A 27,811-nucleotide genomic window follows, 5' to 3' on the forward strand; every position below is an offset into this window, starting at 1 on the left:
GTTGAGTAGATTAAAGTGGTTCGTGCTAAGTTAAAGGCTGCTCAAGACAGACAGAAATCTTATGCAGACCTTCATCGCAAGCCTATTTCTTATGAGGTTGGGGATAAAGTTTTACTAAAAGTGTCACTGATGAAGGGAGTGATGCGTTTTGGTCAAAAGGGCAAGCTCGCCCCGAAGTATGTTGGTCCCTATGAGATTCTTGAAAGAACTGGGGAAGTTGCATATAGATTGGCATTGCCGCCTAAGTTGTCAAAGGTTCATGATGTATTTCATGTATCTCAGTTGCGGCGATATCGTAGCGATCCTTCTCATGTGATTCCTGTTGAGTCGGTCGAGGTTGAGCCGAATTTGACATTTGAGGAGCGACCTGTCCAAATCCTCGACCGCCAATATCGAACTCTTCGAAGGAAGGTGGTACCTTTGGTAAAGGTACTTTGGAGAAGCCAAAAGTACGAGGAAGCCACGTGGGAAACCAAAGAGTCACTAGTAGAAAAAATGCTATTTGTAACTGGCGAAATTTACTTTTTGTAACTGGCATTGTTGGCTGCGAATGCCACCGTTACAGCTAGTGAAAATTATTCGTAACCGGCTAATGTTGGTTACTAATAATATACTAGTACTATTCGTCACAAACTTAATCTAACGCCAGTTACAAATAGTACTATTCGTAACAAACTTAATCTAACGCCAGTTACAAATAGTCTATTTTTCAAGGTAGAAATCAAACTATTCGTAACTGGTATTTAGTTATGCCGATTACAAATAGGGTATTATTTGTAACTGGCATAGCCTTACGCCAGTTACGAATAATTTTTTTTTTTTAAAAAAAAAAAATCTCGTAGTAACTAGCATTAGATTATGCCAGTTACTAATCTATATTTAATTATTTTTTTATAAATATTTGATTTGAAACAACAAGCTTGGTAGTATATCCTACCGAATGACCCATCGTCAAACGGGTTAAAACCTATTATAGCCTGTTACAATTCAACCCACAAAACTCCAAATAATTCCATGTAACTTGAATTCACCTACAACATACAATACAATCAAACACTTTAAATAATTCCACACAACTTGAATTCATCCACAACAATACAACAAAATAAATTATACTTTCTACAACAAAATAAACTAGATAAATAGAAATGTGTAGTTATATTGTTTTATTAAGCTAAATACGATTAATTCTAACATCGATCAATAAGATAACTAGTCTGTCAACAAAAAAATAAATTAAAATCCTATAAAACTTAGCCCATTGTTCTTGAATCGCGTCCCATTCTTCATCATTGTAAGTTACAAGTCTTGCTAATTACTCCTGCAAAATGTAAATATATATATATACTAACTCACTTTATGACAACCTTAATTTGGATTAGAGTGGTATATTGCAAGTTAACAACCGTTGTGCCACTCAAAACAAATCCAACAAAAATGTAATAAGTAAGGTAATGGTGCATGCATACTCATGGAATAAACATTATCATACTTATTCCTAACCAAGGGGGAGCAAGCGGAATGCAGGGGAGCACTAACAACAACATATCATAAAAATCATTTTATTTTAAATTAGAAATGAGAAACACCTACCTGCATTCTTTAGTTAGTTGACTTTTAACAACTTTATCCCCATTATCCTTTATTAAACTAAATTACTAAGTAGTTATCATGAAACAAACAAAAATCATTATTATCCGTCCATTGTGACTGCTCTAACTTCACTTCAGTCATTTTATTGAATGCGAATCCATATGAGTTATTCTCCCCAGCAAATGAATCTATCTGTATTATTTTCCTAAAGAAAACAAGATTTAGAACTACAAAGAAAAGACAATTCAAAAGTTCTTTACAAACAAATACAAAGATAAACTGCTAAAAAGATAAGGAAGAAGAAGAAACAAAAATATATACCTAGGACAAAGAAATGTGCAATTGAGCAATGGAACTCTCAAGATTTGATCGTAATCCATTGATATTGATCAATAATGATGGCAATGCCTTTTGAGGATCAGTCACCATGTCTTCTGTTTGTTTATCAATTGCCACATATACCTGATTGCAGGGGCGGACCCATGAAGGAACAAGGGGGGACCATTGTCCCCCCACCTTCGGGAAAAAAAAACAGAGGAAAAAAAAATTTAGGAAAAAAAATAAAACTGGAAAAATAGTTATATAAAATTGAGTGTAAGAATAAACAAGAAGTTTGCCTTAGCTAAGTTGGTAGTGGGCTAAAAATAATATGTCAAGGGGCCTAATTTCAGGTTTACCTAGATCAGGGTTCGAATCCCCCTTGTAACATCAACTTTTTTTTTAGTGTTTTATTTAAAGTTATTTTGACTTTTACCACCCGCAAAAAACGAAAAATTTGGTATTTATCGGGTTTTTTTTTATTTGTTAATTTATTTATTTTATTACCCAATAATATGGTGACACGTGGACATGATAGACCCCACTAACGAATTTATGGACAGAATCCGTTAGTTGGCAGTGATTGGTGGTAAAAGTCAATTTTCATTTTTTTTATGTGCTGATAAAATAAAACTTTTTTTTTATGGAGGTGGTAAAAGCAATTAAGTTGTTTTTTAGAGGTGGTAAAAATAAAAAATTCCTTTATTTTAACCAAACCACTCGACTACTCCCTTATTCCTATTTCCCAACCACGAGGCACGAACCACCACCCACGCGACCACGAGTCACGGACTGCAGCGAGCATTTTCGGCAAATGTTTGCTAAGAAATTAACATCACAAGATAATATGGCATTCGAATCCCCCTTGTAACATCACTCCTTTTTTTTTTAGGGGTGTTTTATTTCAACCATACCACTCGACTACTCCCTTATTCTTATTTCCCAACCAAACCAAAATTACTTGTATTGTGTACCCGTTTTTTTTTTAAATAGGTTGATGTTAGTTGAATTATCGAAATTGTCCCCCCATTGTCAAATTTCTAGGTCCGCCACTGCCTGATTGAGATTCATGATAACTTGGATATAGGTAAAAAATATTAAATTATAGAAACATACAGTGCAAACTTTCATTTTTAGAAATAATCAACCAAGAGCATGAACATAGTCGATAGTCAGCCTCCCCATCCCTTCCTGAAAGCACTAAGGCCTCTAACCAAAAGGTTCCAGACTTGTACTTCACGACACACACTTAAACATGTATTTCACGCAGCATTGTCCCAGACATGTAATTCATGCAAGCTCTAACTGAACAACTTCTTTCCTTATCATAGAAAAGTTGCATATGGGCCTCTGCTAACTTACATGTGTGTTGTGGACTTGTAGTTGTATGTAACCTTTAAGATACGTAGCAATTAGAGAGAAGTAGAAAAAGGAGGCAGATGGAAACAATGCATTAACTTTGGTTTGTCAAACTCATAGGCCAACAAATATGCATTTTTAGACAAGGCATTGAGTAACAGCCCCAGAAAATTCAACGGTAATTAATATAGTCCAAAACAGAAAGGGGTACTTCAATTCACCATCCCATCCTAGGTACCAGAATAAATGAATCTAAATTATCTATGTAATGTAAATGATTTATCAACCATATTAGACATTAAATATATTAGTGCCTAGTTCTAAAAAGGATTCTCCCACACTTAGGGCGTGAGTACTATATAGGATGCAAAAGAGCCACCTTATATGCCCTTCTTAAATAAGGGCAGGTATCCCTTAGCCTCATTCAGGGGTAAAATTCACAAGATATCATTAAGCAAGACATTGGAGATTCTAAGCCGACTATGTTGAGCAATTAGGTTTTGATGATTATAAACTAATGATGATTATCTATCTAACGTGTATGTTAAGTTGTGCATAGAAAGAGCAAGTTATGCTTGGAACAGGATACAAGGAACCTGAGTAATGACAGGTATACATGTAAGGAACTCCAAGGTAAGCAATCATACTCAACCAATGCTTTAAAGTTATATTTTTACTGGTAAGAGACTACATAAGATATAAGTTCCTTTTCACATGTCGGCATTAGATGAATTGAATTGATATATTTTTGGTATGAATGCAATATGTGAATTTGTGAATTGATTCTCTTATGGTCTTGTCTTGATTTGTCATATTCTTTTTTATTGCTTAATGGAACAAGACTTGATGAAACATAACATGAGTATAAAGTATTTTTTCCCATAAGTTATGTCAAGCTGGGGTTCCTATGTTATACTTAAAGTAAAGAATATGCGCTTATTGTTTATGTGTCACACTTAGTTCTTGTGTTGTAAAAGACATACTCACTTGCCTAAGAGTATTAGAGGTCTCATAATAGAACTATGGGTGCTGTCAAACACGAAGTTCCTAAGTTGCCAAAGGAACAATGGAAGAAACTTTTATGGAACAAGACAGTTAAGTTCCCAGACCGTTTGTAACTCACTTGTTTAAATTTCAGAGGGAACTAACCTATCTTTTAGCCAACTTTCAAGCATCTACGCCATATATCTTCGATCACAACATTATTCTACAACTCTAAGTTGTGTGTCCGTGTTGCATATACTTTAATTGTCCCATATTTAGAAAATCGAAGATTCTTATTAACCCAATTCAATTTCCTCTTTCCGTTCACACACTTTTACTTCTTATTCTTAATTCCCATGTGCTCTAAGTTTGTTCACCATCTTTTTATGGTTCAATGAAACATGAAAATGGGTGATTACATGTTGAGGGGGAAGTTGAAGAAAAAGAAAGAAGTAAGTACTTGAAAAGGAAGAAGAATGGTAAGGGACTCAGGGGGAATAAGGTAGGAACCAAGAATTCAAAATGGTTCAGATCTGGTTGTGGAACTCAAATGTATGAGTAAATATTCTCTTCATTGATTTAAAATGTGGTATTCCAGAAAAGCATGCAAAATTTGTATAATGACACCCTTTAAAAAAAATTAAAAAAAAAAAAAAAAAAAAAAAGAAAAGGGTGATCAAATATTTAATTTCCTGGATATCTAAAGATGAAGAATATTGACTTTGATGTGGAGTACTCGTATACTTGGTGAGCTAGTGAAGGAACAACGACAAACGTTGAAGGAACTTGACTATGATGAAACTGAAATCTATTTAAGTTCCAGTATGCAGAATGTTCCTCAAAAAGTTGGTGGTTGAAGTAAGGGAACTTGGTTATCAATTGGCAAGATGAATATGTGTTGTGTTCAACAGGAGATTCAAGAGTTTGAGGTGAAGTACAATGTGGCGGTCCTCATCTCAAAAGGTCTAAACGAAGAGCACAAATTCCACTTCACGTTCCCTCTACTTATTTTGTTTCATATGCTTCTTTATATATCCTTTGAGCTTGCGCTTTCATTTGTCTATTCATGCAATCCATTTCTAACTTTTTAGCTCTGATCTTTACTTGATTTTTAACTTCTTATTTGTCAAGTTCAATTAAGGGTTTTGAAGTTGGGCCTTTGGATTGTGAGTTGGAAAATAGTGTAGAAATGGTATCCCTGTTTGAAAAGTGAGTACCTTGAGGCTTTTAGGAACAACAAGTGTTTAACCATTATATATTTACTTATTATATGGTGGTAGGTGTGACATATAACTTTACATGTGTATAATTTACGAAAAACAAACATGTAGAACAATACCCTTTTTGATAATGACAAAAGGGGGAATAATATGTATGATGCTTATGGTATGCAGTAATTAAGTCTAAAGTTATTACATCATGATTGTTGAAAGTATTTATATTTTGATAAATGATGTGTATTGCTAAGTTCCTAACTATTAAGTTCTTGTGTATGTTCTTAACTTGTTTAAATGTTATTTCCTTGAAAAACTAAGGGGGAATAAATGTACAACGATTATCCTTTAATATGTGATGAGCATCATTAGTTTGTCATCATCAAAAAGGGGGAAATTGTTGAGCAATTAGGTTTTGATGATTATAAACTAATGATGATTATCTATCTAACGTGTATGCTAAGTTGTGCATAGAAAGAGCAAGTTATGCTTGGAACAGGATACAAGGAACCTGAGTAATGACAAGTATATATGTAAGGAACTTGAGCAATATAGGATAAACAATAGAGGAACAAGAACAACGATAAGTGTTATTGTTGATAAGCATGATGATGGCTAAGGAACCATGAAGGTAACTATGTAAACATGTGTTTGCATATGTTAGCTTCATAAGGTAAGTATCCTATACATATATAGGTTATGTATGTGTAGGAGTCTTTTAATTTAGTTTAGTTTTCTTTATTGTTTTTATAAATAAAAAACTAACCTTCTGTTTTACTTTGTTATTCTCAGAAGTTTGCTCAGTTCGTCATCATCAAAAAGGGACAACTTGTTGACCCTTATGAGGTTTTGATGATGATGTTAAGAATTGAGCAAACTTCCATTTAATAAGGATTTTCTAGTGTTGTGATGTTTGCAGGTTCAGTAAGCGTTGAGGGCTGAAGTAGGAACTGAAACAGAGGAACTTTAGAAGATCCATGAGGATACAAGTAAAGTTAGAAGAAGAGTTCCATAAATGGAACTTCCAGAAGTTTCTTAACAGGAACTTCGAAACGAGTTGTAACGACCTGGTTCTGGTGTAATGTTGGGGCAAACCCTAAGATCCAGAATATATCAAGACTACAAGATTCCAGAACAAGAGTTTCAGAGAAGCAACATGAAGACAGAGAAATAGAAGTATATTGCTCTAGGATTCATGTAAGTATGTTGGACATAAAAGTCGGTCTGGAACAAGTCTATATAGAACCAAGGTGAACTCCAAACAGTCAATGAAATTAGAGTAACTGACTTGTCATGAACTCAGAGACTGTCAGAGTTCAGGAACCTAATAGGACCTTAAGTATGCACGTCGTTAAAAGTCGGTTTTAATGATATATATATTTACCTTATACGTGCATATCTTTTAGGGATTTGGTTTTACTGAATAAAGATATTTATCTTCTAATAAATCCCTTTTGGAAAAAGATAAGATTGTTTAAAAAGTATTTTAAACAAAAGGATAAGTTTTGAATAAAATCTGATTTTATGCTAAGTTTATCTTATTATTATTGACAGTTTTTATTCTTAACAAAAAGATATATTTTCGGAAAACTGATTTTTAGAAAATATCTTTTAAACTTATCTTTTAAGAAAATCTATCTTTTTCAAGATGAAATGAATAATTCGAGTGTACTATAAATATGCTCATATGTATTCATTCAGAGTTGAGGCTGACGAAGTGTAGTGGTCGTGCTTAATGGTTTTATCCTTCACCACGAAGCTAAGTCAGTTCTCCTGGTCAAAGTTCCTATCAGGTTTTGGTTACAGTACGTCCAGTGAGTTCCAGACAGGTCTCGAGTGTCCAACATATTAGTTTTATCTCTTTATTCATAGATATGTATTTATGGATATTCAATGAGATCTTGTAATGGGAAAAATGGTTTTGAGTGTTTTGTATTTTGGGGTGAGATTGTGAATTCTCTTAAATTCACGTTTGTGATGAGTTTGAAATCTCGTAAAATTCGAGTGGTAGTTAGTCACCCTGAGTGTGTCTTGGGTTGCACAGTGAGTGAAAGGAACCTGAGAGGTGACTTGGGTCACCTAGGAAGTGTCCTGGGTAAAGGGAGAAAACGGGTCCTGAGAGGTGTCTTAGGTCTGGTAGGAGGTGTCCTATCATATAGTCAAGTGTCCGTGGTGGAACTTGCAAAGCAAAGGTCTGTGTAATAGGTTGTACTAGGAGAGTTGCCTATTATAGTGGAATTTGTTTATAAGTCCCAATAGGGCCGAGGTTTTACTTCCAGTTAGGCACTGGATGGTTTCCTCGTAAAACTTGTTGTGTGCTTTAAGTTCCTTTACGTTTTGTTTTTAATTTCCGCATAAGTTCCGCGATTGGAACCTACTACCATTCACCCCCCCTCTTGTAGTAGTTCATCTAAAATAACAGACTAGTTCCCACTTCTAGAACCAACTAATAAACAGCATTCAAACGAAGCTTGACATGGAAACTCAACTTAACATTTTACTTTGTCAGCATGCACATATCAGATGAATAATCATTCCCACAAATTCTAGATGCTCCAATACAACCAACGTGAGGGAAAATTTATCAGATTTAGTGCAAAGCTGGCAAGGTTGAAAAAAGTGAACAAACCTGTGACAAGAATTGTAGACACCTAAAAATGTCTCCCCAAAACCAAACCCGATGATGAACAACCTTTCACCGCCATTATTAGTCGGGTTGAGTATTTAATCTTTGGAGTGCTTAAATCCATAAATACATTTCATAACCAATACAATTCCTATCCCATTTCCCCAAACCATAACTTATTTTCCTCTTTTCGTGCCTTTAAACCCAAAATAATTCATTTCGTGTCCTTTAAAATCATTCATTTCGTGTCCTTTTTATAAAAAACGTTTATTCCATTTTATTTTGGTCCATTATCTGGGTCCAATGATTGAATAGTTGGATGGGGTTTGAAAAGAGCTTTCCAACGATATATTATAAGCCCAAATCCGAGTTATAACGAATAAGTTATGGCCAAAATATTAAACTGAGCCCAAACCGAACCTAAGCCCACCTTACCTACGACCCAATGATCATGTGGAGGGTCCAAATGATTTAATCCAATTCCTAAACCAATTAGGATTAAGTGGAAACTTCTAAAAGTTTCTAAAAGATCTTAATTATTCTTTTTGAAAATATAAGATTAAAGAGTTTGAAATTGAATAAAACTCCTTTTTTTTAAAATCCTATTTATATCCGAATTGAAAGACCTTCAAAGAAAGTCAGATATTATTTTCGTGCATCATATTTTTTATTCAAATTTTATATGGTTAGATAACCCTTGAAATTATATTTCCAATGATATATTATAATATCAATTTCGAGCTATAACGAAAAAGATATGAATTAAATAAAAAAACTATATCCAAAACTGACACCGTCTCACTATTTCGGCCATATCTTTTATTCTACAAAATATTTTAATCTGATTCTAATTGGGTTAGAAATTAGACTTCAAGATCTTTCCAACGATATCTTATTCATCTTATTCCGATTTTTGGAACAAAAGATATGATAAAAACAAAAACCGCAAAAACTGTTATCTATCGCAAGAGTTTTATCCGATTCGAATTCTTATTTTTTCTTAATTCTTCGACCCTTCTTTTTTTCTCTATAAATAGAGGTCATATCACCCCTTTTCCAATCATCAACAAGCTTGATCATAATATCATTCTCTCTTTTTCTCTTTTACACCAAAAATCATTCTCTTCTCTCTCTCCCATATTCTAAGCCTCAAACCTATATTCCTAATTACATCATTCTTTCCCTAAGCACTCCAAGGAGTCCATACTTAACCCGATGTTCCGTCCTTAAACCAAGGCGTGAAAGGTACAACTAACTGAGGGTTTGGACCAAATCAAATCTATATTTATTTAATTTAATTTCCATTTGCTTTATATTTTCATTGAAGTTACTAACAGTTTATTCATGATGTCAATTTAAAGGAACGCGTAGAATGTGAGTAATTAATCAATTTAATTACTCTTATTTTATTTTAATATTGCTAGTGTCATGATTAGGGTTATTTTATATTTGATTTGACTAACGCTATTATTGTTGAATTGCTTCCAATATTAATGTTTATTCTATTGTTATTGATCACCATATTGCATATTAAAGGGAATATGTAATTGAAAATCACGCCTAATAAGATAATTTGGACAACCGGTTTAGGTTCCTTTTAATCTTGTTGTTAATTGAAGTGATCACGAATATTTTAGAATTATGTGTTGCATTAATATTCAACTAATTAGCCTTAATAATAGATTGGAGCAAATTGAATTTTTGTTTGTATGCTTTTGAGATCTCAGGAATCACTTTTCACTATAAGAATCGAGTAGAGGCCAATACGGGCGAATGTGACTCCATGACTCACTTCGTACCATCATCCTCGATCCTCCTTTCGTGGTTCCGAACCATATGGAGTTAGAAATCTCATGGATTATGAATGGGGTGTAACCTTCACAGGTCAATCGTTGTTGCCTATCGTTGTCCCTTTATCGTGGTTGCCTTTTATGATCCGTGAACGGTTTACAAGTTCCTTAAAAACTTATTGGCGGCTCCCTACTTTCCTTGTCCCTAATCGTGTCCCTTATCGTATATGTCAATTCCCAATTCCTATGAGTGTCAAGCATATTCACACATGCTCTAACGTAGGCGCACTTCGAACGACGCCTACAATTTGGCGACTCCACTGGGGAGGATTCTTGGTTATTTATCGATTTGAATGATCGGTATTTAATTAAGATGAGTGGATGAGACTTGAAAGATTCTTGAATTGTATTCCTGCGATTCAATTGGCATTGTCACATATGCATATGATTTTTTTTAGGTTACCTATTTTGCCACAATATTACGTGTTCTACGTATGTGGCTAGCCCGGGGGATTTATGCTCTATTAACCCGAAAACGCTCATGGCAATAAGGGTTCATCCGAGTTTTTAAATCCACCCAAACCATGGAGTCGAGTTCGATTTCATCACGAACTCGCGGAGCCGCCCGTTGGCATACACCCTCAAGGGAGGCTGCCTTGCTAACGCGTCCAAACTCTTAACCATGGTACCCTTTGACACCCAAAAGCTTGACCATAGTCGAACATAGAACTTGACTTTAGGTTGCGAACTTCATTGCATCATGCGTGACAATATGCTTATATGTGCATTTTTTTTATTGACTGTTTTTTAATCAAACCCTTTTTATTTTTTTTAGAGTCGAGTCATAGATTTTTTTTTAAATTTGAGTCAACTCGGATTTTTATTCCCGTATACTGCACAAGAGTCAACTTGTTTTGGTCATAGCCGGAGTTCTAGAAAGGGTTACGTGTCGTGCCACCTATGGATCTGTAGCCCCGAGTTTTATCTTTGATTTAGAGTTGGTTTCGTCTAAATCAGAGTCATAGATCAAAATTTATAACTGATATACTACAACCTGTCCAGTTTAGATTTCTTTTTAGCGTTACCTTTTTTTTAAAAAAAAAAAAAAAAATCGTGTCAAGCTAGTCTTACCCGGTCCTTTAATCCGTGTCAACTCACATAGGATTATAGATTTTTATTTTATTTTATTTTTTTATACCCATGAGTCTTAACTCTTCTAGAATTCTAGTCCTCTTCCTAGTTTCTTGTGATCGATTTTTGTGCTAATCTTAACATGTGTTCTTTGTCTTTGATTGTGGTTGATCTTATTTAGGACTAACGATTGCTAATGGACCATTTTCACCTAGTAAATAGCATAAACATTAAAATTTGATAAAATTAATCAAGTTAGTTTGTCTTTTAGTCTTCCGTGCTATTTGGTCATTGGGTCCTTTGTTTTTCACAACGTCCTCATGTCTAGTCATGCGATCATACCACGAGTCTTAATAAACTCACCTAATCACACATGTTAAGTGATTGCACACACTTTGTCTCCGAGTCATGCACTATATTGTTTATGATCGTATACTAAGACCATGCATGCATCGTTTTCTGTCGTAGTAAAAATGAGTGGAGATTTTTCTCACTTGTTTTCAAATGTCTATTTTTTCCCTTCCTTTCCAATCTTGAGCAATGAGTCGAACAATTAAGTGAATTATTTTATTTCACAGTACTTGGTCAAGGAGCAGGGATAGATTAATACGGTTCGAGTCATTACCGCAACAATCTCTCAGATCTAATAGGCGTTCAAAGATAACTTTGCCATCTCCACATTACTTATCACCTTTCAATGGCCACTAAAGAAGATATTGAGAACATCAACAAATCCATCGAGGCACTGTCTGCCATGATGCAAACCCTTACCACTAGGGTCACTACCATGGAACAAAACAAGGTCGCTGTTTTCACCCTTGACAAATTGAAAGAGCAAACGAGCAAGATTTCTGAGGATTTCACCTATGTGGAACGGCCTCCCACTCCTTTGGATGTGAAGTACAGACTACCTGAAAAGTTCTCCACTGCTGATATTCTAAAGTTCAAGCCTACTGACAATCCAATATTCCATTTGAAGGCGTTCTCTGCTACCATGGCTCTTAAGGGATTGGACGTAACACTCTTCCCTACGGTGTTCCCTCTCTCCTTAGAACATGCTTGCCAACAATGGTTCTATTCCCTAGATGCCAAGCGTACTGCGACTTGGCAAGATGTCACCGAAAGTTTAATTAATCGTTACAAGTGTAACATTCAAACTAAAACTTCTGAACGTGAACTCTCCATTCTCAAACGGAAAGAGAATGAAGGCTTCACTGCTTATCTGAACAGGTGGAGGGAAACGGCTTCACTCTTGGTAGATCCTCCCAAAGAAAGAGAGATGGTTCACCTCTTTATTCAAAATCTGACTCACAAGTATAGGGAACATCTCAAATTTCTTCCACTGAACACTTTCGAAGCTGTATACGACATCGGCATCAATATCGAGGATGAGCTTATAAAGACTGCTGGTAGTAACAATAATAACACTTGGAAAAACAAGAAGAATGACCATCCTTCTTCTTTGTCTTCTAAGCACGAAAATACTACCATTAATATAAGCCAAGTTAATCTCAATGAAGTGTTAGCTCTTGATGCTCCATTGCCCAAGAAGAAAAGAACTTACACTCCTTTAGGAATGACTTATGATGCGGCCTTTGATCGCCTCTATGGTCAAGGCTTGATTACACCTATTGGGCCATTTTCAGAGCCAAAACCTGAAGAATGGAGCGCCAAATGGAATACCAATGCCCATTGCAAGTACCATCAAGGAAGGGGCCACACTACTGAGCAATGTTGGAATTTGAAGGACGTCATTCAAGACTTAGTGGATGCAAACAAACTTCCTATCCCTCCAGGCGGCAAGAAGTAATGAACACAAGGCGCACATCAGATCCTTTGTGCAAGATTTCATGATTTCTTTTTTGTCATTCATCTCCATTCTCCCATTCATGTCTAGCATAGGTTTTCCATTTCAAATTTTTATATGTCTCATGTATTTCGTTCACCTTTTCCATTAATAAAATGAGCAAATTTCCTTTACATCTCGATCATAGCATTTTTCATTCACTCATTCTCAAAAAAAAAATAAAAAAAAATCAATTACCGAACTAAACACAAGGTACACCAATGACTTGAGGCACCTTTGCAACCCTGTCATTCCCTGCTAACCATTCAATCACATTCCATTTCTTCATCAACCACTTTGAGCCTCGTCTAACGTTTGGCCTTCATTTCTTCAGCCCACATTCACTTAACCCTGGGATTGGAAGATGTGTAATTGTATAACATTCAAAAAGCAAGTAAAAAAAAAACAGCAAAGCAACAATAAAACAATGTCTAAAGGCAAGTGTTCCAATGTCTTTGATATGAACACGTCTCAAATTGCGTCTCTCATCGAGTGCTTGGTACCGTGCCTGAGAAACATGAATGATAAGTGTGTGATGGACCGCATGATCTGAGATTGCCCACATTGATTCAAAAGAATGGAAAAAAAAACGAAAAGCCAAAAAAAAGAAAAGAAAAGAAAAAAGAAAATAAACTTGCAAAGTCCAAATTTTCAAATACACAATTACACATCTCGGGGGCTTCTCTCGGGTCTTGAGCCTTTCACCCCTTTCTTCCTTAAACCTTCAGCTTAACCACATTACAACCCTTGAAATACCTCTTTGAGGTGTACACACACTTGTGCAAAGTTCGGTTAGAGCTATGTTCAGCCTGATTCCTAACGGATACGTAGGCAACCTCACATCGAGGTGTGGCCACATTCATATTCATATCCATGCATGATCGAGTCAAAGAATATCCAATGCTTACCCCTACCCATTTAGAGCTAGACTTCGGGGCTTGAACCCACATCATTTAGCCTACCTAGCCTAAAGAGTCATCATATTTGACTCTTCTCACATATATTTCCATCACCATAACCTTTGCAGCCTCACCTTAGTATCACTTTCACACACTTATTTCGCACATACATATCCATATCATCTTTCCCTTAGGAACCCTTTATCATGAAATCTTGTTTCCCTACCGCGCATGCTTCATCATCTTTCAAGACAACATTCATCAAAAGAGACATTGTATACTTGCCTAGCTTCTAGACCTAAGCAATGTTCATTGTTTCATACATCGCATATTGTGCTTAACTCCTTGACCTATGTGACATTCATTATACGATACTCATCGATCACTTCATCTATATACGTGCTTAGCTTCCAAACCTAAGTAACGTTCAAGATCATTTCTTTACACCATATGTGATGCTTAGCTCCATGACCTAAGTTCATTCATCTATCGTGTCACATGACGTAATTGTCCTTAGCCTCCTAGCCTAAGAACATACATCATGCATACATTATACTCAAGACACACTCACTCAAGACACACACAATCCATGTGATTCATTTCGTCTTGCTCAACAAGGAAGTTCAAAACTTCTTCCCTTTTCTTATCATGACTTTTATTTTGGGGAAGTTCAAAAACAAAACTTCATTTTTCACGTCTTTCTTTCTCGGGAGAAAGTCGGTACCCTCCACTCATGACAAAAATGACGGAAAATTTTTGCTTTTGCATTTTTAATTGCTTGTGTCAGTGCACACACTCACTCAAGACACACACAATCACAAGTCATACACATGTCATGTCATGTCGTTTCAAGTCAAACTTAGTCAAGTCAATCATAGTCTATACGAGTCCCCTAGCAGATTTTATTTTGTAGGTCTCAATTACAGCCCACGTCCGGGGACAAGCGGACCATCTACTGCCCACGTCCGGGGACAAGCGGACCATCTATAGCCCACATCCGGGGAAAAGCGAACCATTCATAGCCCACGTCCGGGGACAAGCGGACCATTTACAGCCCACGTCCAGGGACAAGCGGACCATCTACAGCCCACGTTCGGGGACAAGCGAACCATCTACAGCCCACGTTCGGGGACAATCGAACCACCATCATTTCATGACGCAAGGTTCTCGATACATAGAGACTTGCAATCTCATCATCTGTCGACTTTCCTCAAGCATGGAAAGTGTCATCCGGTAGGTTTCTTCAGGCTTAGAAAGCTACCAAACTCATCTGTCGGCTTTCCTCAAGCATGGAAAGCATTTCAACAAACGTCATCCGGTGGATTCCTTCAAGCATAGGAAAATACTAAACTCATTTATCACCGATACACTGGTGTCAGATAAGCGTTCTATCCCTTTACTCTTTTATCTGTGGAATTAACATTTTTTGCAGGTATTGGCGTAAATAGAGTGATTTAGGATCGCAAAACGTCTTAAATCATTCTCCATCCCTATCAACTACTTTGACTATCGTTTTCGAAACTGACGTTTCTACAAACTCAGTCAAAGTGGGGGCTTCTGTAGACACTTAAAAATGTCTCCCCAAAACCAAACCCGATGATGAATAACCTTTCACCGCCATTATTGGTCGGGTTGAGTATTTAATCTTTGGAGTGCTTAAATCCATAAATACATTTCATAACAAATAAAATTCCTAGCCCATTTCCCCAAACCATAACTTATTTTCCTCTTTTCGTGCCTTTAAACCCAAAATAATTCATTTCGTGTCCTTTAAAATCATTCATTTCGTGTCCTTTTTATAAAAAACGTTTATTCCAGTTTATTTTGGTCCATTATCTGGGTCCAATGATTGAATAGTTGGATGGGGCTTGAAAAGAGCTTTCCAACGATATATTATAAGCCAAAATCCGAGTTATAACGAATAAGTTATGGCCAAAATATTAAACTGAGCCCAAAACGAACCTAAGCCCACCTTACCTACGACCCAATGATCATGTGGAGGGTCCAAATGATTTAATCCAATTCCTAAACCAATTAGGATTAATTGGAAGCTTCTACAAGTTTCTAAAAGATCTTAATTATTCTTTTTGAAAAGATAAGATTAAAGAGTTTGAAATTGAATAAAACTCCTTTTTTTGAAAATCCTATTTATATCTGAATTGAAAGACCTTCAAAGAAAGTCAGATATTATTTTCGTGCATCATATTTTTTATCCAAATTTTATATGGTTTGATAACCCTTGAAATTATCTTTCCAATGATATATTATAATATCAATTTCGAGCTATAACGAAAAAGATATGAATTAAATAAAAAACTCTATCCAAAACTGACACCGTCTCACTATTTCGGCCATACCTTTTATTCTACAAAATATTTTAATCTGATTATAATTGGGTTAGAAATTAGACTTCAAGATCTTTCCAACGATCTCTTATTCATCTTATTCCAATTTCTGGATCAAAAGATGTGATAAAAACAAAAACCGCAAAAACTGCTATCTATCGCAAGAGTTTTATCCGATTCGAATTCTTATTTTTTCTTAATTCTTCAACCCTTCTTTTTTTCTCTACAAATAGAGGTCATATCACTCCTTTTCCAATCATCAACAAGCTTGATCATAATATCATTCTCTCTTTTTCTCTTTTACACCAAAAATCATTCTCTTCTCTCTCTCCCATATTCTAAGCCTCAAACCTATATTCCTAATTACATCATTCTTTCCCTAAGCACTCCAAGGAGTCCATACTTAACCCGATGTTCCGTCCTTAAACCAAGGCGTGAAAGGTACAACTAACTGAGGGTTTGGACCAAATCAAATCTATATTTATTTAATTTAATTTCCATTTGCTTTATATTTTCATTGAACTTACTAACAGTTTATTCATGATGTAGCAATTTAATGGAACGCGTAGAATGTGAGTAATTAATCAATTTAATTACTCTTATTTTATTTTAATATTGCTAGTGTCATGATTAGGGTTATTTTATATTTGATTTGACTAACGCTATTATTGTTGAATTGCTTCCAATATTAATGTTTATTCTATTGTTATTGATCACCATATTGCATATTAAAGGGAATATGTAATTGAAAATCACGCCTAATAAGATAATTTGGACAACCGGTTTAGGTTCCTTTTAATCTTGTTGTTAATTGAAGTGATCACGAATATTTTAGAATTATGTGTTGCATTAATATTCAACCAATTTAGCTTAATAATATATTGGAGCAAATTGAATTTTTGTTTGTATGCTTTTGAGATCTCAGGAATCACTTTTCACTATAAGAATCGAGTAGAGGCCAATACGGGCGAATGTGACTCCATGACTCACTTCGTACCATCATCCCCGATCCTCCTTTCGTGGTTCCGAACTATATGGAGTTAGTAATCTCATGGATTATGAATGGGGTGTAACCTTCACGGGTCAATCGTTGTTGCCTATCGTTGTCCCTTTATTGTGGTTGCCTTTTATGATCCGTGAACGGTTTACAAGTTCCTTAAAAACTTGTTGGCGGCTCCCTACTTTCCTTGTCCCTAATCATGTCCCTTATCGTATATGTCAATTCCCACTTCCTATGAGTGTCAAGCATATTCACACATGCTCTAACGTAGGCTCACTTCGAACGACGCCTACAAGAACACAACAAGTGCACATCGTATACTATCCAACACATATACTCTATCAGATATAAAACCAGATATACCAAGAAAGTAACAAACTCTTCCAGCATTCATACAATCAACAAAATATCTTTTAGTGCTTTACCTATGCAATCAGGGTGTTCTTAATATGATCAATATATGATGTATTGTAATTACCATAGAATATGCAGCTTATTAGAGAATCCAAAAGAACCTAGTGTTTAGCTAATTAGTCAAAAACTTTTGGAAATTGAAGAGTTCGTACTCAAGAATCAAGATACCTTTGGTTTCCTCTTCAACTCAGCCAATTTAATTGCTCCAGTGCAGAGCTGATCCACTCTCTTTTGAAGGGCATGTGATTTTCCTGTATCATACCAACATCATTACCAATCAGCTCCAGAAGATAATATTCTTGTTACATAATTTTTAATGTAATCAACACCAGGTATATAAAGATAGCAACAAAAAGAAAGATAACAACAAAAAGCAGGACATCCAAACGAAAAGAAAAAACTTAATTGAAGGAATCTCTCAAGAGTCTAATACATAAAATATATATATATCTCACACCCTACTTTAGATTAAGATCTTCGCAATCCAAATAAATGACACATTAATAATGCATCATTAAGCCCATTGTCATATTATCATATGATTAACATTTTTTTATTATTATTTTTTTACTACATTCCACATTAACAAAATATTAATCCATAACATTTATATACAGTGCCAAAGTCTATAGCCATAATCAAGTACACATAGAAAACTTGTCAAAACAGGAAATGATGAAGCAATGATAATACCTTGTAGATGTCAAACCAATAAGTGCGCTTAAAGGATACATGACATTAATAAACACACACAAGTTAAGAGCATATATTTCTTCTTAGAATCATTATTAGACACTAAAGTGCAGGAGTACAACCATTAAGAGATAACATTCGACACGACAAATAACAAATTTCGATCTGAAACCTACAGAAATTTCACTCAGAAATGCCAAATCCTAACCTAGGGACATTTAATTAAATTGAAGGACAAAGGACTCTAACAACTTAATTAACACATTTTCACATTGATTGGCTACTGTTTAATGATGAAAACAGATTACAAACCAATGAAATCAGGTCAGTAAGTTCAAGTACTAAGATTAAATCAGATGATCAATCATCAAAAGTTCGAAATGATCATTAATTTGTAATAACGATGAAAAGATGTCATCAATCCGATCTGAAAACACCAGAAATTGATCTAATTAGAGCCCCTAACATCAATCAAATGAGCAACCTAATTCTTCAATTAGGTCAAAATAATCTTAAACAACCTAACTTTCCAGAAACTGTGAAGTAGTCTAGCCAGAGGCAGACAAGCAGCAAGAAATTAATTGTACCTGGACTTCATAAAATTGGAAATCAAAATATATTACCCGTCTAAAATAGATGGGGCAGCATCAACAAACATAAGAAAGAATCTCCACATCTATAATTAGAGATAACAAAAAATTCTTAACAGCTACCACACTAATTCACTGACATTGGTGACTTGGTGAGTATATCAGAATACTAGGCTATCCACACTAATCTGAAATCAGCTCTGAATTCCGTTCCGATTTTCAATTGTTTTTTATTTTAAGATCTGAATTCAGTTCTGAAAGTCATCTCTGAAAGTCAGTTCTGAATTCAGTTCTGATTTTCAGTTATGAATTCAGTTTTGATTTTCAGTTCTGAATTTCGTTCTGATTTTCAGTTCTAAAATCCGTTCGGATTATCAATTCTGCATTCCTTCATCTCATGTGATAATAATTAAGAGTTCAATTACTCAGTTAAATGAAGGTTTACCTCTAACAAACATTTCAAGGACTTAGCTCCATTGGATTGGTTAAGGAAGATGGGGAAGGTTGAGCATCATTATTTACTTGCAAATCATTAGCAGTCATGTGAGGTATGAAAGCAGAAAGATAAGAATTTACACACACACACACAGTCTCACACACACACAGTCTCTCTCTCTCTCTCTCTCACTCTCTCACACACACACACACACAGTCTCACACACACACACACAGTCTCTCTCACACACACACACGCACACAGTCACACACACACACAGCAGTCACACAAACTATACTGGATTCTTAATTTTTTTTCAGTATTAAGGTTTTTTAGGGTCCTTATGATCCCATTTTGCTGAAAGCTTGGGAAAATTGGGATACAAAGAATGGACCAGAGGACACAACAACACCAGCTCCAAAAATTCGCCCAAATAACACAATTTTGATTATATTTGTTCAAAATTATTCATCAAAACCTAATTTTCTTGTTATTAATAATCCAATTTCATTAAAAATTAATCAAGTAATTGAAAACAACAACATTCAATTTGAATTTACATGTAAAACCACTAATTCGAAAGTACAAGAACCCTAATTCAAAAGGAACACATACCTCAAAACCTTGATAAAAATCCACTAAAGGTGATCCCAAATTTGAACAAACCAAAACAACAATGGATGGAGTGAGATGCAGCAAAGAAGGAGGAGGAGCAGTGAAGGAGAAGGAGGAGCAGTACGTGAAGGAGAAACAGTTCGTTGGAGCGAAAGTTTGAGTTTTTTTTTATATTTTATTTCAGCGAATTTACTAGCATTCAATACAAATTATTATTCTTTTTTTAAAAAAAACCTCTAATCAAAATTTAAATGAAAATTAAATAAAATTAATAGAAATTAGAAACTTAATATTTGTTGCTTAAAAAAACAAATATTATTGTTTGACTTATTATATGTAACTAGCGTTTGTAAGCCACTTACAAACTTTTTGGTCCAATTTTCATTGACTTATTATTTGTAACGGGCGTTTGTAAGCTAGTTACAAATGTTTTGGTCAAATTTTCTTTGACTTAATATTTGTAACTTGCGTTTATAAGCTAGTTACAAACACTTTGGTCAAACTTTTCTTGACTTAATATTTGTAACTTGCGTTTGTAAGCTAGTTACAAGCTTTTTAGTCAAAGTTTTATTGACATAATATTTGTAACTGACATTTATTTAGTCAGTTACTAATAAAACTTCAAGCAATGATAAACCACATATTCGTAACTGACATTTACAACGTTGGTTACAAATGTCATGAAATTTGTAACTGGCATTATGTTAGTCGGTTACTATTGATGCTTTCGTAACTAGCATAATATACGCCAGTTACTAATAGGGCGTTACAAATAGCACTTTTTCTACTAGTGAGTATATGAGGCTCAAGTACCCGGAGTTGTTTAACTTAGGTAACACACTATAATTTCTTATTCCTATACCCGTTATATGCTTATTTTACTTTCTAGGATGTTGCGGTCTTCCAAGTTTCGAGGACGAAACTTTTATATGGAGGGGTGATTGTAATACCCCGTATTTTTTGAGCTAGTATCCTTCACGAGTGTAGACTCCTAAAAATGTCTCCCCAAAACCAAACTCGATGATGAACAACCTTTCACCCCATTATTGGTCGGGTTTAGTATTTAATCTTTGGAGTGCTTAAATCCATATTCAAATCCATTTTTTCATTTCATAAACCAACCCAATTCCTAGCCCATTTCCCCAAACCTTCACTTATTTTCCTCTTTTCGTGCCTTTAAATCCAAAATAATTCATTTCGTGTCCTTTAAAATCATTCATTTCGTGTCCTTTTTATAAAAACGTTTAATCCAGTTTATTTTGGTCCATAATCTGGGTCCAATGATTGAATAGTTGGATGGGGATTTAAAAGAGCTTTCTAACAATATATTATAAGCCCAAATCCGAGTTATAACGAATAAGTTATGGCCAAAATATTAAATTGAGCCCAAACCGAACCTAAGCCCACCTTACCTACGACCTAATGATCATGTGGAGGGTCCAAATTATTTAATACCATTCCTAAACCAATTAGGATTAATTAAAAGCTTCTATAAGTTTCTAAAATATCTTAATTATCCTTTTTAAAAAGATAAGATTAAAGAGTTTGAAATTGAATAAAACTTTTCTTTTTGAAAATCCTATTTCTATCCGAATTGAAAGACATTCAAAGATAGTAAGATATGATTTTCGTGCCTCATATTTTTTATCTAAATTTTATATGGTTGGATAGCCCTTGAAATTATCTTTCCAATGATATATTATAATATCAATTTCGAGCTATAACGGAAAAGATATGAATAAAATATCAAACTCAATCCAAAACTTACACCGTCTCACTATTTCGACCATATCTTTTATTCTATAATATATTTTAATCTGATTCTTATTGGGTTAGAAAGTAGACTTTGTCGGGAATAGTTTCAAGCCTTTAAAATCCCACTAGCTTGAACCCCACTGTGATCATAGACTAAAGTACGGTGGCGTCCAAAAGGGAAGAAGATAGAGCAAAAGAGTCGCCAACAAGTTTTTAAGGAACTTGTAAACCGTTCACGAGGTGAAGGTTACACCCCTTAACGATCCAAGAGATCGTCAACTCCATAAGGTCATGAACCAAATAAGGGTTCGAGGATGATGGTACAAATCCAACCTAAAAGAGATTGAACCTGCCCTAATAATAGGCCTCTACTTTATTCTGATCGTATTCATGTGCGCTTTCTGATCAACATACAATCAATAGGTTAACCCTAAACCTGTTTAAGTATGTTGGTTGAACATTAATGCACAAATAAATCTATTATTGGCGATCACTTGAAATTATAATCACAATTAACCCTAAACAAGATTATTAATATCTTATTAAGCGTGATTGCAAATACCAATTCCCTTTAACATGCATAAAAGGTGATCAAGCAATAAATAAATAAATCATCAAGCAACATAATAAATAATAATCATCATCGTTAATAAAAATAATATCAATCATAATCATAATCATGTTAAAGCATAGCAAGATCCTAGGCATGATACTAACAAGATTAATAACAAACCCTAGCATGTCACTAAACAATAAAAATCAAAGTTTTATCCCTAACATGATACTAACATGAATTAATATTAGGAAGAGTATAAAAGGCATCATAGCAATCATATTTAATATTAAAATTACCCTAGACATGATACTAGGAATCAAAATAACAATGTAAACATGATATCTACATCATAATATCAATAAAAACCAATAAAGTACTTACTTGGATGCCTCGTACCTCTTTCTAATTACAAAATACACACGTTAGTAACTTCAAGGAAAATAATAATCAAAACAATTAAATTAAATAATTGAAATAGAGATTTGGGACCAAACCCTCAGAAATTAAAACCTTTCACGTCTAGGGCGAAGGCGACTTCGAATATGGCTAGGTGTTTCTAGATCTTGTGAATGCGGAATTTTGTATTAAAAAGCAAAGAAGAAAGAAAGAATGAATGTTATTGAAAATTAATGGAAGAGAGTTGTAGATGAATGAATATGGACAATCCGTGAATGAAAACGGAGTTTTTGATACGATATTTATAGAGAAAATCATCCAAAAAAGATAATTATCAAAACAGAGTCTGAAGACCACAAAACTAACTTGGCGCCAGCCCTGGCTCATTGGCGCCAGGACCAGTGGCTAGCGCCAGGCGCCAATCCTGATTCCAGGCGCCAAGGCCTGGGGTTGGACGCCAAACCGGCTTTCAATGCGTTTTCGAAAATCTGATAAATTTCCCGTACTGGAAGATAAAATAATATAATTTCAGTCGAAAATGCTATTTGATCTAATTAAAACTCTGAAGAATCCTAATTGAATTAAGAATGATAAAACCTTCTAGAATGTTCTAGAAGACCAAAACCATTCTTAATTACATTAGGAATGATAAATCATACTAGGCCCTCCCCTAGATCATTGGGCCGTACTTAAAGCTCAAACCGGGCCCAGTTTAGTAAATTGGCCATAACTTCCTCAATATTCATCGGAATTGGACTTATAATATATCGTTGGAAAGGTCTTTGCAAACCCCATCCAACTACACCACTATTGGACCCATATCATGGACCAACCAAACTGGATTGGATATTTTCTTAAAATAAAGTTTTCAAAAACAGGGAGAAGAGAAAAGAAAAGAAATAAAACTTCCCGCAACACTAGACCTTTCCACACTTTCGTTTCATTCGATTATGATTCGACGTGAAAGGCACTCATCACTGGGTTTGGTTTTGGGGAGACACATTTGGGTGTCTACAGACTTCAATATCTTTCCAACGATATCTTATTCCGATTTTTGGATCAAAAGATATGATAAAAACAAAAACCGCAAAAACTGCAGTCTATCGAGTTTTATTCCGATTTAATTCGAATCTTATCTTAATTCTTCGACCCTTATTTTTTTCTCTATAAATAGAGGTCATATCACCCCTTTTCCAATCATCAACAAGCTTGATCATCAAATCCTTCTCTATTTCTCTCTTTTACACCAAAAATCATTCTCTTCTCTCTCTCCCATATTCTAAGCCTTAAACCTATATTCCTAATTACACCATTCTTCCCTTACGCACTCCAAGGAGTCTATACTAAACCCGAGGTTCCGTCCTTAAACCAAGGCGTGAAAGGTATAAATAACTGAGGGTTTGGACCAAATCAAATCTATATTTATTTAATTTAATTTTCATTTGCTTTATATTTTTATTGAAGTTACTAACAGTTTATTCATGATGTAGCAATTTAAAGGAACGCGCGGAATGTGAGTAATTAATTAATTTAATTACTCTTATTTTATTTTAATATTGCTAGCATCATGATTAGGTTATTATTTTTATTTTCTTTGACTAACATTATTATTGTTAAATTGCTTCCAATATTAATGCTTATTCTATTTTTAGTATTATGATCACCATATTGCATGTTTAAAGGGAATATTATATGTAATTGAAAATCACGCCTAATAAGATAATTTGGACAACCGGTTTAGGGTCCTTTTTAATCTTGTTATTAATTCTAGTGATCACGATATTTTAGAATTATATGTTGCATTAATATTCAACCAATTTAGCTTAATAATAGATTGGAGCAAATTGAATTTTCGTTTGTATGCCTTTGAGATCACATGAATCATTTTTCACTATAAGAATCGAGTAGAGGCCAACACGGGCGAATGTGACTCCATGACTCACCTCGTACCATCATCCCCGATCCTCCTTTCGTGGCTTCGAACCATATGGAGTTAGTAATCTCATGGATTATGAATGGGGTGTAACCTTCACGGGTCAATCGTTGTTGCCTATCGTTGTCCTTTTATCGTGGTTGCCTTTTATGATCTGTGAACGGTTTACAAGTTCCTTAAAAACTTGTTGGCGGCTCCCTACTTTGCTTTTTTCCTAATCGTATTATGTCAATTCCCACTTCCTATGAGTGACAAGCATATTTACCACATGCTTTTAACGTAGGCGCACTTCGAACGACGCCTACAACGAGTGATTTCCCTAATAACTTATTTTCTAATGAATTATTATCTTTAATTACGATAAATATATATATATATATATATATATATATATATATATATATATATATATATATATATATATATATATATATATATTGTTAGTTTATAATAGTATTAGTTAAGAATAATTTGTGTAGTATGTATGTGAGTAATTGGTGCATGACTGGTATGATATTTGACGTACATTGTTGCCTTTTCATTTTTCATTTTTATTTGGACCAACTCTATTTCTTGAAACCAAGTTGTGCGTGAACTTGGAGGGTGAGCATTTGATAATGTGAAGAGTTAGGAGTTAATTTATAGTTTGTGCCTAACCTTTGGATGCCTTAATTCCTCACTTTATTTCACTAATTACCGCATTAATTGTCATTCACTTCTTATTCTTATAAACTATCCAAGTTCCCTCCATCCAACTTCTTACTTCATCTATAAAATATGGTAGTATGTCGTGAGTATTGCATGGCTGCCAAATCTTTCTATTTTTCCTCACAAAATTCCACTCACAATTCACCTATTGTACTCAAGTGAAGTAGATTGACGGGGGAGCACTGTTCTTTAATTGGTCTTTCTTGTGTAACTTTTACCCTACAATAAAGTAACTAGCATTATCTCTTAAACTTAGAATTTCATAGTTATGGATGTCAGATTACGAATTAGAGTGGGCTAAGTTGTATTTTTGCTAAATATAATCATATACCTTACTGGCCCTATCGTATCTTATGTACATGTTAATTATATATGTGACGGTTTAGTTGGTTTTGTATGATGGGTTTGCGTGAGAATGAATGATTAATTTGTAAACTCGGTGGTTTGTATACTTGACTCACCTCACTTATTATCATGCCAAGCTGATAGTCTAATATGTAGCCTAGTCCTAATTTCAAGCCACGTATAATGAATTATTAGGCAAATTATGTTAGTGGAATGCATGAAACATACTTCCTTTAATTTTGTCAAGATTTTAGATTATAGGTAAGGAAGGAATTGAAATATCAGTTTATTTCAATCGTATGAATTGTTTCTAGTAGAATTATATGATTATTAATATGTAATCTTCTCTAAATTATTTACATGACTCTTGTCACCTATAATCTTGCCATGTTGTGAGCCTATGATGTAGATTAATTCTAGTTATTAGGGAAATGTTAGCCACGTGTTTATTCAATTGGTGGAAGTGCACCCAAACATGCTCTTTTAATTTTTTTATATATACTACTTGTATTGTATATACTATTAAGAGATGATTAAAATACTACTACCATCAATTTGTTTCATTTGCTAAAGGAATTATTTGAGTAATCATGGTTATTAAAACGAAATGAATGTTATTGGAGTGTTACTTATTTTACGCATGCATAATCGTTAAATGGAAATAGTTAATATAATCCTGTTGTGACGACTATGTGTAAAATGGGTGGATTTTGCTTTGGTTCTTAAATGGGTACCATGTATAGCTGATCATTACTTAATTTGATTGATGAGCACGAGTGTAAGGCCGTTTGGCTTCTCTACTATTTTTGGAAGATTTTTGAGTAAAGTATATTATTACTATTTCCCTTAAATTATTGAGTGTAAGAAGCCATTGGGTTTCGGGATTCAATGGTTAGAACATGCGAACTACTTGGGCTGCGGGATTCAAGTAGTATCACTTGGGTTAATTATTGTCGTCCGGAACTACTCGGGATGCGGAATCCGAGTAGGAAAACCGGGAGTTTGGCCATTCTTAGACACAGACGGCTGCGGGATCGTCTGGAGGTTCGCCCTGACAAACCTTAGGAAGTGGGCTGCGGGATCCACCAGCGCGCTCATTTCTACCTAAATTATCATTTGTTTGAATAATCACTTTAAATTTTATTTCTATGATTTGGGCTATCTTAAACTATGAGTCTTAAATTATAACTCGTGTTATTTCTCTTAGAAAGTTTAATTGTTGTGTTATGAATTGCCATGTTTCTTGGTTGCATTCTAATGGCGTAGTCTTTCATGTATACTTTGAGATTCTTTGTTTTAGGGAGAACTGCTAGTTACTCCCCACTGATTGTGGAATTTTTGTTGTTGTTACAGATGCCGAGTGATTGTAGGAATATCACCGTCTGGGCTGGGTCAGTGAGGATTGGTTGTAGGACCTACCTCTTTTGTTGGTCATCATAGACTTTTATGAGGACGGCGTTAGAGAGTCCTTCTATGTTATAGTATTTCTCTATATCCTTTTTGATTTGGTTGATGGAGGTTGTTACTAAAAAGACTTTTGATGTACCCCGTATGATGTTTTGAGTGTAATAAGGCTTTATAGGCCGTGTTTGAGCCTATTATTGTCTATTTTGTTATGGAACACTAAAGTTAGGTCTTTCTTTTGTGAATCTCTTTTTGTCTCTTAAGAGGCATTTCCGTCCTAATGTTATTTTCCGCTGGCATCTTTTCGTTGATTAGGACGGGGTGTTACACTCAGAAATTCAACTACCCAACATTTCTCACACCTTAAAGAAGCAACAAATAACGAAGGTTAACAATAAAACCATTTTTAGATAAAAGAGAGAAATAAAAAGAATTTTCTGAAACAATTATGTGTATCATTATAAATTGTAACAATTTCTTTGAACAATAGTAACATGTGAAAAGGGAAGGTAATGTAGTACAGTAGCTCGGTGGGAAACTAACAGTTGTTCCTAAAGAATTTGTATGGGCTCGTTTTAGCTAGGTCTTTTAACCATGGCCGAACTCGACGTTACTTGATTAATATATGCTTTATTTTTCTTAAAAAAAAGTAGTATATGTAGACATCTAAAAATGTCTCCCCAAACCAAACACAATGATGTACAACTTTTCACCGCCATTATTGGTCGGGTCAAGTATTTATTCCCAAAAGTGTTTAAAACCTATATTCTGTCAAACATATCAGTCAAACCATTTATTCAAACTCAGTTCAACTCATATTCTAGCCCAAACCTTTTTTTAATCCATTTCATGTTATTTATT

At 34.6% G+C, this 27,811-nt stretch overlaps 1 long non-coding RNA gene across 1 annotated transcript; it reads right to left on the minus strand.

Annotated features, from left to right (window-relative positions):
* Positions 1 to 1,044: 1,044 nt before the first annotated feature.
* LOC145556168 (uncharacterized) lies at positions 1,045 to 20,019 on the minus strand. Its single transcript, XR_014091786.1, has 4 exons — positions 19,854 to 20,019; positions 17,688 to 17,770; positions 1,915 to 2,109; positions 1,045 to 1,321 (listed from the first exon to the last, which is right to left on the minus strand). It is a non-coding gene; the product is annotated as an uncharacterized LOC145556168 (long non-coding RNA).
* Positions 20,020 to 27,811: the final 7,792 nt, after the last annotated feature.

This window comes from Chenopodium album, chromosome 8, assembly GCF_948465745.1.
Source record: "Chenopodium album chromosome 8, dcCheAlbu1.1, whole genome shotgun sequence".
NCBI lineage: Eukaryota > Viridiplantae > Streptophyta > Magnoliopsida > Caryophyllales > Amaranthaceae > Chenopodium > Chenopodium album.